This window comes from Schistocerca gregaria, unplaced genomic scaffold (genome assembly GCF_023897955.1).
Source record: "Schistocerca gregaria isolate iqSchGreg1 unplaced genomic scaffold, iqSchGreg1.2 ptg000343l, whole genome shotgun sequence".
NCBI classification, from domain to species: Eukaryota; Metazoa; Arthropoda; class Insecta; order Orthoptera; family Acrididae; genus Schistocerca; species Schistocerca gregaria.
The window spans coordinates 114356-125180 of NW_026061807.1; the positions used below are offsets into that span (position 1 = coordinate 114356).

Genomic DNA, 10825 nt, shown 5'->3' on the forward strand with positions numbered 1-10825 from the left:
GAATTTATTTCACAGTCAGAAAAGTCGAGTGACAGACAAGACTGAATCACTGTAATAGAAATTATATGGAAAGCTGTGTAAAGGAAAATTTCCAGTTCTTTCGTGGATTCCAAAATTGAAGCAAATTCCGGGACATCAAGGTGACATAGTCTTATACGGATAGTATTCCATGACTAACGTAATTGGCCCACATACTGTACTGGTATACTGATAATATTACACTACTAAGGTAATTTACCTGAAATAATTTACAAACATGTTACTATAACATTCGCTACTACTCATTACGCTAATTGACCTTCAGCCATTAAGCGCAAGCGCAGATCTCAGTTATGATACGTGCGCCATCCAAAAATTTATCAAGGTGGTAACTCAACACAACTACAAACGATCATTGTGTGCAAAATAAATAGAACACCTCATAAGAAGAACATGACGGGTTTGAATCATTCCCACCGCAAAGGATGAAAAAATCAGGCTTGCACATAAGACCACTTGATAACTAACCAGAAATTCAGATTAGTTGTAGCTTCGGTGACAATCGCCTTTTTTACATTTTCCCCGTAAACTAGATAATTATGAAACGTAACAACTACTCTAAAATATCTGCAGCAACGGACTTGCCGCGGAGGTTGCATCGGTTCACGTGAGATCACCGAAGTTAAGTGCGTTGTCGGGCGTTGAAGGCACTTGGATGGGTGATCATCCAGGCCGCCTCATGATGCCAATCGAGGAGCTACTCGACCCAATAGTAGCGGCTCCGGTCAAAGAAAACCATCATAACGACCGGGAGAACAGTGTGCTGATCCCCGCCCCTCCTGTTCACATCCTCCACAGATGATGACACGGCGGTCGGATGGTGCTGTCCCAGTAGGTCACTCGTGGCCTGAAGACGGGGTACTTATAAAGCAACTACTCTCCAGTGGATGGTCGAACTACTGAGACCTTGATGCCTGGCATCAATAACAGATGGCAGCACAAGAGGTTGGCTTACGCCTACTGCCGAATTTTGCGATCTGTCGTAAGCCTGCGTAAGCACGTGGGGCCTTCCGTCTTAAGTGCAAGCATATCCATTGCGTTTTCTGCCGCGCGACTTGAGTGGAATGTTTCATTATTTCTGAAATATTATAGAAATGTTTTTCGTTGTATATCCTCACCATCGGTACTGAATTTACTGTAAAATTACTTGCTCACTTTTCGGAACTTCCGTTCATAGTAAATCGATACTATTTGAAGCCGTGGTAGACACGAGTCTAGTGTGCTTCACCTTCAGCACCTTCTGTGTCAGTCTCGGTTCCTATGTCCCTGATTTCACAACGAACAGTTCGTTGTCTACTGAGTATACTGTCTGTTGCACGACACTATCCCTCCCACGCTGCTAAATGTAGGTCGTCGGCAAAATATGACTGCAGTGGAACAAGGGCGTCTGCAGAAATTTCCCCAGGAGGTGGTGGTGGCATTGTTAGTGTGTGTGTGTGTGTGTGTGTGTGTGTGTGTGTGTGTGTGTGTGTGTGCGTGTGTGTGTGTGTGTGTGTGGAGGCCATTACTATAAAATTCACACAGTCCAGACCGCCAAGGAAAATAAACCTTGAGATTTGGAAAGGTTGTTGATCTTATACCGCTTATACTGCATATTTCGAAATTCCACCTCTAAGGGGGATACACAGGAAATGAAAGGATTTTTGAAACATGTAGCTATTAAGGTAATTTTGAAGCTAGGCAGACGAAAATTTGTATCTGGTTTCTAGGTCAGAAATAAAGAAATATGTGTTCCAGTATTATTGGGAATTTAACCTCTATGAGGTGAAATAGTAGGTGAACATTTTATCTTGAGATAAAAAATTATGGAAGGACTATGGAAGTATTTGTAAGGCTATATCTACGAAAATTGGTATTTGACTTCAAGGTTACAAATAAGAAAATACGTATTTTCGTGTTTTTGGAAGTTCAACCCCTAAGGGGATGAAATAGAGTGAGCTGGTGCGTTTCTGGCGCCAGTTTCCGTCGATCGATGTTTCGATCTTTGAGTCGCTATCCAGAGGACACTGCTCGCTAACCGACTGTAGTAGTTCTCTGTGCGGCCCAACATCGGGCTTACCGCGCTTACACTGGACACAGTTGCCAACAAATCGCATGCCATCGCCATTTAGGTTGGGCCAAAACATGTGTTCCCGAACTCTGTTCAAGGTCTTGTAGAACCCCAAATGATCCCCTACCGCCGAATCGTGGAAATATCTGAGTGCCATGCTAACTCGTTCCTGTGGAATACAGACCTTCCCTTCACCACGGTTGTCTTCCCCTTTACACAAGACACCCCCCCCCCCCCACCCCACCCCCCGAAGACCTCGCCATCCGCCAACTGCTGCCGAATCGGTCCCCACCCGGGGTCCTCGGCCTGTTTGCCGGCTAAGTCGCAGAAGAAGCCGGGTGTCTCGGAGAGAAGGAAATTGACCCCCAGATCCGGCTCCACGTGGCCCTTGCCTTCCCCAGACTCTGCCGCGAACATACGGATAAGAGCGTCGCCAATTCATTGTCTCTGCCACTAATATGGCGAACCTGGAGATAAGTCTCGTCATCTTAACTTCGGTATGATTTTTAGCGATCTTATTAATCAAAGTTTAAGGGCTGGCACTGGCCAAGTAACTCACGGAGTCTCATTGGTTTCAGTCCAGTTGTATTGCTCACCTGTTCTCCAGATAGGGTTGTGTAGTTTATGTCTCAGAAAATTGTCTGCTCTTGATGTGTGTTGTGTTAGAGATAACTGGCAGCGGTCGACGCTAGCATACTGGGAGCAGAGCACCACGGCGGCAGAGAGATATTTGAGGCCATGTCCTCTCCTTTACATCTTCAGTCCAGTTGTATTGCTCACCTGTTCTCCAGATAGGGTTGTGTAGTTTATGTCTCAGAAAATTGTCTGCTCTTGATGTGTGTTGTGTTAGAGATAACTGGCAGCGGTCGACGCTAGCATACTGGGAGCAGAGCACCACGGCGGCAGAGAGATATTTGAGGCCATGTCCTCTCCTTTACATCTTGGGTTATGTTGTCACTTTTGCGTGATTCCATCTTTCCGGTGCTGAACTATAGCATCCAAAGTTCAATTGCATTGCCATGTTGAGTATATTTCTATGTCATTCTCTGCCTCGTGGATCTCTTGTATTGATTTGAATCCTTGGTCTGCTCGCGTCTATCGCCAATTCACACGAAATATTGAAGCAACCTTATTTTAAGGGTATTGTCATATAGTCATGTTCTAGTTGTAATCATTCTAAGAATATTGTTGATTAATCAACTGAGTAAGTAAATTTGAAGGTCCGTTTAGTCAAAATTAAAGGACCCCCTTAATTGTTTTAGTCATTTTTATACAGTTTTGTTTAGGAAAGTTGGCAAGCCGAACGTTAAATATCTGTATTCTTACGCTTAATCTGTTTCTCCCCTGATTGCAAGTAGTGAGAGTTCTGCTATGAATTTTATGGACATTTGTGCTATTTAAGTAAAGCTTTACCTAAGTATATATACCTAGTCATATTCAAATTTCAAGTTTTACGGGTCTCGTTCCACTTAACGAAATTTATTTATTATTTGTCCAACTGATCTGGCCTTGTGATTTTATAATGCTTTTGATTGTAATAAAATATGTAGCAACTACAACGGATTACTATTGTGATTTTGGTGTGTCACTACCATACCCCATATCACAGAGGATGAAATGTTTCATGAAATATATGAAAACCTGTTTTTGATACATTGAACGATTAAGAGGGTGGAATATAGGATGTAATGTTTTATGAAAGTATTTCAGTGCGAAAGAGTTTTTAAAACGAAATCTATGAATATTGTGTTATTGAAAACTACGTGTTTCACTGTTTTTGGAACTACAACCTCCAAGAAGGTGCAATAGGGGCACAGGTTTCACTGACCCATAGCCTTCCAGCCAAACCTGCAAAGTATACGAACTTGAAATTTGATGAAGGTGTAAATCTTACGCTGAAAGCATCATTTAAGAAGAGATTGTTCGAAATTTCACTCCTATGGGGGTGAAACATGGGTTGAAAGTCTTTTTTTTTTTTAATATGTCCCTATGTCCCTATTGAAGCTATAACTACAAAACTACGAAAATTGACATTTGGTGTCTCAGTCAGATACAAAAAAGAAACAGGTTTTTAGCATTTTCCGAAATTCTTCCATTGGGGGATAAAATAATTAGTGAAGGTTTTTTGAAAATAAATCATTATTAAAGAACTACTGAAGCATTTTTATAGCTACATCTATGAAAATAGGTATTTGACATCTCGGTTGGATGTAAAAAAATGTGTTTCGTTGCTTTTGGAAATTTAACTCACTAATAGAGTGAAATAGGGGATGTAATGTTTTATGAAATATTTCACTATGAAAGCATTTTTAGAATTAAATGGATGAAGATTTGAATTTGGCTCCTCGGCTCTAAATAGAAGAATACGTGTTTAATTGTTTTTGAAAACCCAACCCCTAAAGGGTGTGAGATGTTTCAGAAAATGGTTCATTATGAAAGGATTGCTAAATATATCTGACAATTCGTAATCGGCTAATATGTTACAATTTTTAAAAACTACGTGTTCTTCTGGTTTTGGAACTTCGAGCATAAGGGGATGAAAATTTTAATGAAATATTTATTGCGTTATATTAAAATATTTTAAATCTGCATCTATGAAAACCGGTATTTCACTTCTCAATTAGATATAAAGAAATATGCGTTAGGGAATGAAAGACTGTACGGAGATATCACCACAAGAATACAAACGGCTTGATTAACAAAAACCTTGGACTCCAGCTGTCAGCATTGCTTTTTGATCATTCAGTAAAAGACCATGCTTCAACAGCGCTAAGTTTAGAAAGTTTAGAAAGTGTTGCAGTTTATAAAAGACATAAAAAAACGATTAAAGAAAAAAATTCTTTGCAGACCATGAACGGTCTACGCAAGTAAAGAAGCGGATGATAAGCTAGCTCTTTATGCAAATGAGTTGGTCAGTTTAAGTTCCGAGACATGTCATGCAGCAGGAACGGAATCCTATAGTTGCTACGATTGGCTAAAGGAAAAGTTTTGCAGAATCACTGGAAATCACTTCTGCAAGTGGCTAAGAATCTCGTAATGAATAAAAATTCTGTACTGAGAATTCCAAGGTGGGAGATGCAAGATTCCTCCCCCCCCCCCTTCCCCCTCCTCACAATGCTATCCTTCTTTACCTACAGCAAAAAATAAATAAATAAATTAATAAATAAAACTAGAGAAATTTCTACTGTGAAACTATTTGCATACAAGAGAACGGCCCTTGAAATTTAACTCTTCAAAGTTTTAAGCCCTGCTCATTCCGGATATTGATTAGAAAGTGTTAATCCACATGTGAAACCTGAGTATATAATCCCTGTGACATTTGATCAACGGTGTTCCATAAGGACAGGTTCTCATTCAAAACGTTCGAAAATTCAATTTCTTTGTAGTTGCATTTTTTAAAGGTGTACCTGTCTAGACTCTTGGAACAGAAAGTTTTTTTTTTTAATCCGTGCTTTACAAAAGTTTCTACAGTCCATTGTTTGAAGCAGTGTCACGGCTGCCATGAGCCGCGCGGGGTACCCGCCATGTGTCCAACGCCTTGTCACGGTTCGCGCGGCTCCCCCTGTTGGAGGTTCGAGTCCTCCCTCGGGCATGGTTGTGTGTGTGTTGTCCTTAGCATAAGTTACTGTAAGTAGTGTGTAAACATAGGGACTGATGGTTCAAATGGCTCTGAGCACTTTGGGACTTAACATCTGAGGTCATCAGTTTCCTAGAACTTAGAACGACTTAAACCTAACTAAATTAAGGACATCACACACACCCATGCTCGAGGCAGGATTTGAACCTGCGACCGTAGCGGTCGCGTGGCTCCCGACTGAAGCACCTACAACCGCTCGGCCACATCGGCCGGTCTATCATGTATTCTAGAAGAGTTGCACGGTCGTCAGTGGCGCCTGTTCTTTCTAGAACAGTTACTATCTTCATATCTATGGTTAAACGTCACCCAGCCATTGACCTTCGTCTGTGCGAATGCGCACAGGTTGCCGGAACTCTTACGGGAATCGTCACCTTAGTGTGAGCCAGTAATGAGTGGATGGACAAATACCTATTAAGTACATTACGTATGCGGATTGTGGACGGTTGGGGATGTGAGTCTCACGGGAAGCGTGCGAGGGATAAATTCCTGCAGTCGTGCTGTTCATGTGTGCCCTCGATGGCTCAGATGGATTGAGCGTCTGCCTTGTAAGCAGGAGATTCTGGGTTCGAGTCCCAGTAGGGGCACACTTTTCAGCTGTCCCCATCGAAGTATATCAACAACACCTGTCGGCAGCTGAGGGTTTCAATTAATTATCAGTTGTGAAGGTGATTCGATGAACCCTTTGCCAGGCACTTAAATGTGTTTTGCAGGGTATCCATATAGATGTAGATGATAACTCGTCCCGTGTCGCACGTGCTCAAAATGATTCATACTGCAGAATGCATGCAAACATACTCACCGAAAATACGGACGAATATCAAGTGCAGGCTGCCGAGTGCTGCATATCCAGCTTTGACAGATCGGCTTTTCCTGCCAAGAAGAACAGGAAGTTGCTGTCTAGGAACAATCAGAGGTAGAGGAAGGGTTGATAAATACTCCTTGACTTGCAGACTAAACGTAAATAACGAAAATACATTTTTGGTAAAAATTGGTCAAAACATAATCGGTTGCCCTCCGTATTGGATTAGCTGTTTTGAATATTGAAAATCTGACTTCAGATTCGTTTTCAGCGACATTAAAAATATATATATAACACTCAGTTCATGCAAATCGAAGTAATAATATAACTAAATGTTTTCCCTAAACTTTGAACACATTTTTTTCGGGTAACTATTTTCTCAGAACGGCATGCAGCATAAATTAAAAGTGGTTCGTTCTCTTAACATCTACCTCTGACCCCTAAAAGTAAACACTTTTCTTAGGAACTTATAGCTATAATATGACATTTGTTAATATTAACTAATATTTGTGTGGGCATAAGGAGTGAAACAAACCCTCAAAAATCGAACTCAAAGTTCGAATTAGCACTGTATCGTTAAATTTAAGGTTGTTTCATTGCGGTTAGGTATACGCTCCCATAAATTTTATGTTTTATCGACTGATGTTATCCATTTTCAATTTCGGAGGAATAATGTAGTATCAACTGATGTTACCCATTTTTGAATTCAGGTAACATATGAGGTGCCACACTGCACGCGCTCTGCGTACTCCAGTCTCGCAGGCCCTTGATCAAATCATAATTACGGGCGCCATTTTTTATTGAAAATCTAAAATTAAGCTCATAGTATTATCACTCGTAATTCCCAAACAGATCTTTCGAATGTATTTTCATTGTCTCAAAAAGAATTTCAAATGTACCCTTTTTTGCTCATTTGTATGAGAACCTGGCCGTAACGCCGGAATATAGTCACTAGATTTTTTTTCAGAGACGCTGTACGTTCGCGAGAAGACTTTCGTTCTGCGCGTGTCGAAGGACATTCCTCAGATATTACTGTGTGTGTGCTACTCAGTCGTGCCATTTAAGTGTACATCTTTGCATAGTTTTCCTTTCACGATGTAAACAGTGTTCCGCTCAGTTGCTAACTGGCCAGTGAGTGGTTCCGAAGGTATCGGATGTGCGGTGCGTTCGGTCTGCTAGGACAACAGCAGACTAGCGTGGTGCGATGGCAGAAGCAGACACTGAGGGAGCTAGCTGCTGGGACGCCAGCGAACAATTTATGCCAAGTAAGACGAAGAGGACTATTCTAAAATTACGAGCCGTCTCAAAATTGTTTACCATTGGTAAATCTTGCTGTTGAGTCTGACAAAACTGGCAGTTTTGCCTAGAGATACATTAGAGAGAGCTACAGGAAATCCCCCCACCCCCCTCAATGAATTTTTGGTTGTGATGACAGGCCGATTGGTAGTGTAGCCCAAGATCTAAGTTAGGTTGGAAGGTGGTAATTTGATTGAGAGTTGTTTACGCCAACGATTATGAATGCCGACTAAACGTTGTGCGAGCAGATTGCCCTGTAGCGTAGCCTAGCGTTTCCGTCCGCGCCACATTTAACACACTTTCTCTAACTGTGTACAAAAGTCTCACAACAGCCACGATAACTACGTTTCTGGTGGGGGGAGGGTAGAGTCCACTATGTAACTTTCACTGCAAATTTTAGTAACCGCATAAACTAACCGAAATAGAAGCGTAATTTTAACTATATTTCCTTTTGTGGGAAAATAATGGTTCTCCTCTTTCGGCAGCAACTGTAATATGTAGGCGACTTATTAGTTTTTTTAACTCTGAATCATGATCTCAATAGACGCAGTGCTTTTTTTACGTTACTTGATTTGTGGTCTATAGTAAACAATGCAACGAATTGGAAAATTCTTTGAAGTTTGACGTGTGTTACATAGACGACGTCTGCAATGTTCGTAAGGCCAAGTTTGCATATATTCGGTGTCTGTTTTTTTGGCCATGTACTGTATAATTAAGGGGAGGAGGATTATGTTCAAGGAGCAGTGCATTAGCAGTCTATGGAGAAATTGAGAATTTGGATCTAAAGAACGGCATGCTCGGGCAGTTCGTGCTATTCTGTTGACCACTGTGTAATTCGGACACAGTGATCATTGCCTCTCCCTCGTAACCAGGGGACTCGGGTGCTAATCCTGGTCTGGCACAAATTTTCAACAGTGCCCATTGACTAAAGTCTGTGCCCATTGTCAGCTAATGTCATTGTTTCGGTGTTAAATTGTATTTTGTTCACGATACGTAGTTTGGCTTTTTCATGGATAACAGCTTTGAAAAGCGTACAGGTTATATTGATATTTGCTCGTCGTTAGTCCAAGGCAACTATAGCGATTTATAAACACAGTTGTAGTTCGTATTAAGCCTACATACGTAATTGTGTCCTGTGTTTCTTTACCAAGAACTACTTCGTAAGTAATTCCCCTGTAGTGGTATTTTGTTTTAGTATTTTGTTTAAATATTTATAGACTGCAGGCTTGGATGAAATATGAAACACATGTCCGAAGTTCCTGTTGATACTGCAGATACTGTTTCATCCGTACTAGGGGCCAAAACATTTCATCTAATACAGAAGGACACAATTTGTCTCGAGATTTAGCAATTTTTCGTAATAGAGGCCTTGCTTCGATATATTTTTCTCTAATTCTTGTTTGGATTTAATCTTAAAACACACTAACTCTTCCACCACTTATTCGATATGTGGTTTTATCCATTTCGTAGCCTAGAGTTCCTAAACGGTCGATAATATTAATGATTTCCTTTCTCAATTATATTTTCTGTAAATCTCCTGTTTATGGTTATTGCTAACATGTTTCACGTTCTCACTTTTATTATTTTTATTTTTCTAGTTTTGTGCCTTGTAGCCAAATTTTCTTTGAATCTGGTTTTTAATTCTGAAATAGTAACAGTTGAAGGTCAAGAGAAGATTGCGGTCTATTTGAGGAGAGTGGCTTGGAGATTTTTTATAACAGACGTATACAGGTCATGGGGATCCTTACCTATATACATTTACTTCGAGTGTGATGTAGCCCATTCTCTTGTCATGATCTCGGCTGTATCGTAGCACATTGTCTCGGTTAGGTTGGAGATTTCTGTTGAGAGTTGCCGAAGTCAACGAAAGTGATTACAAAGTAAAGACTGTGCTAACAGAACGATCTGTAGCGTAGTCCAACACGTTCTTTCTGTCCTTTTAAAGCCTCTTTTAATTAAAAATAACTAAAGCTGCAAGATACAATCACAAAAACTGTATTACGTAATAGAGTAATCCCAGACTATTGTTGTGTAAGTTGTGTGCGTACACTATTTTTTTTGTCAGTGAATATACATTTTTTTACTCATTTGCTGGGTTTCAATTTTCCCCGTTTTCTGGCAAAAAACCTTTTCCTGTGAAGGGCCCATTAGCTTCTCGGTTATATTTGTGACTTTCTCGACGGTCAGTAATTTCCTGATAGTCCATCCACCGGCGTCATTGTTAACATCGGATATAGATTTTAGTATTAGGAAGGCTAATATGAAGCTAATGCATAAGTAGGTCTAATAATTAATAAAAATAGGAATGCGGGTAAGCTACTACAAACAGCATAGTGAACACATTGTTGTGGCCAAGATAGCCACGAATCCCACGCCTACCAAAGTTGTAAAAGTAGTCCGCAGATGATGAAGAAATTGATGAAATGTGTGATGAGATAAAAGAAATCATTCGGATAGTGATGGGAGATGAAAATTTAATATTAATGGGTGACTGGAATTCGACAGTAGGAAATGGAAGAAAAGGAAACGTAGTAGGTGAATATGGAATGGGGGTAAAAAATGAAAGAGGAAGCCGCCTGGTAGGTTTTTGCCCAGAGCATAACTTAATCATAGCTAACACTTGGTTCAAAAATCATGAAAGAAGATTGTATACGTGGAAGAGACCTGGAGATACTGCAATATTTCATATATATTATATAATGGTAAGACAGAGATTTAGGAACCAGATTTTAAATTGTAAGACATTTCCAGGGGCAAATGTGGACTCTGATCACAATATATTGATTATGAACTGTAGATTAAACTGAAGAAACTGGAAAAAGGTGGGAATTTAAGGAGATGGGACCTGAAAGAACTGACAGAATCAGAAGTTGTAGAGTGTTTCAGGAAGATCATTAGGGAACGATCTACGGGAATGGGGGAAAGTAATACAGTGTGATGAGGGATCTGAGTGGTGTACTGTCAAGGGGGAGGGGGTTCCTCAGGGATCAGTGTTGGGGCCGCT

The 10825-nt window shown here is 40.6% G+C and overlaps 1 non-coding gene across 1 annotated transcript; it reads left to right on the forward strand.

Annotated features, from left to right (window-relative positions):
- Positions 1-6235: 6235 nt before the first annotated feature.
- Positions 6236-6310, forward strand: Trnat-ugu (transfer RNA threonine (anticodon UGU)). The gene has a single exon. It is a non-coding gene; the product is annotated as a tRNA-Thr (tRNA).
- Positions 6311-10825: the final 4515 nt, after the last annotated feature.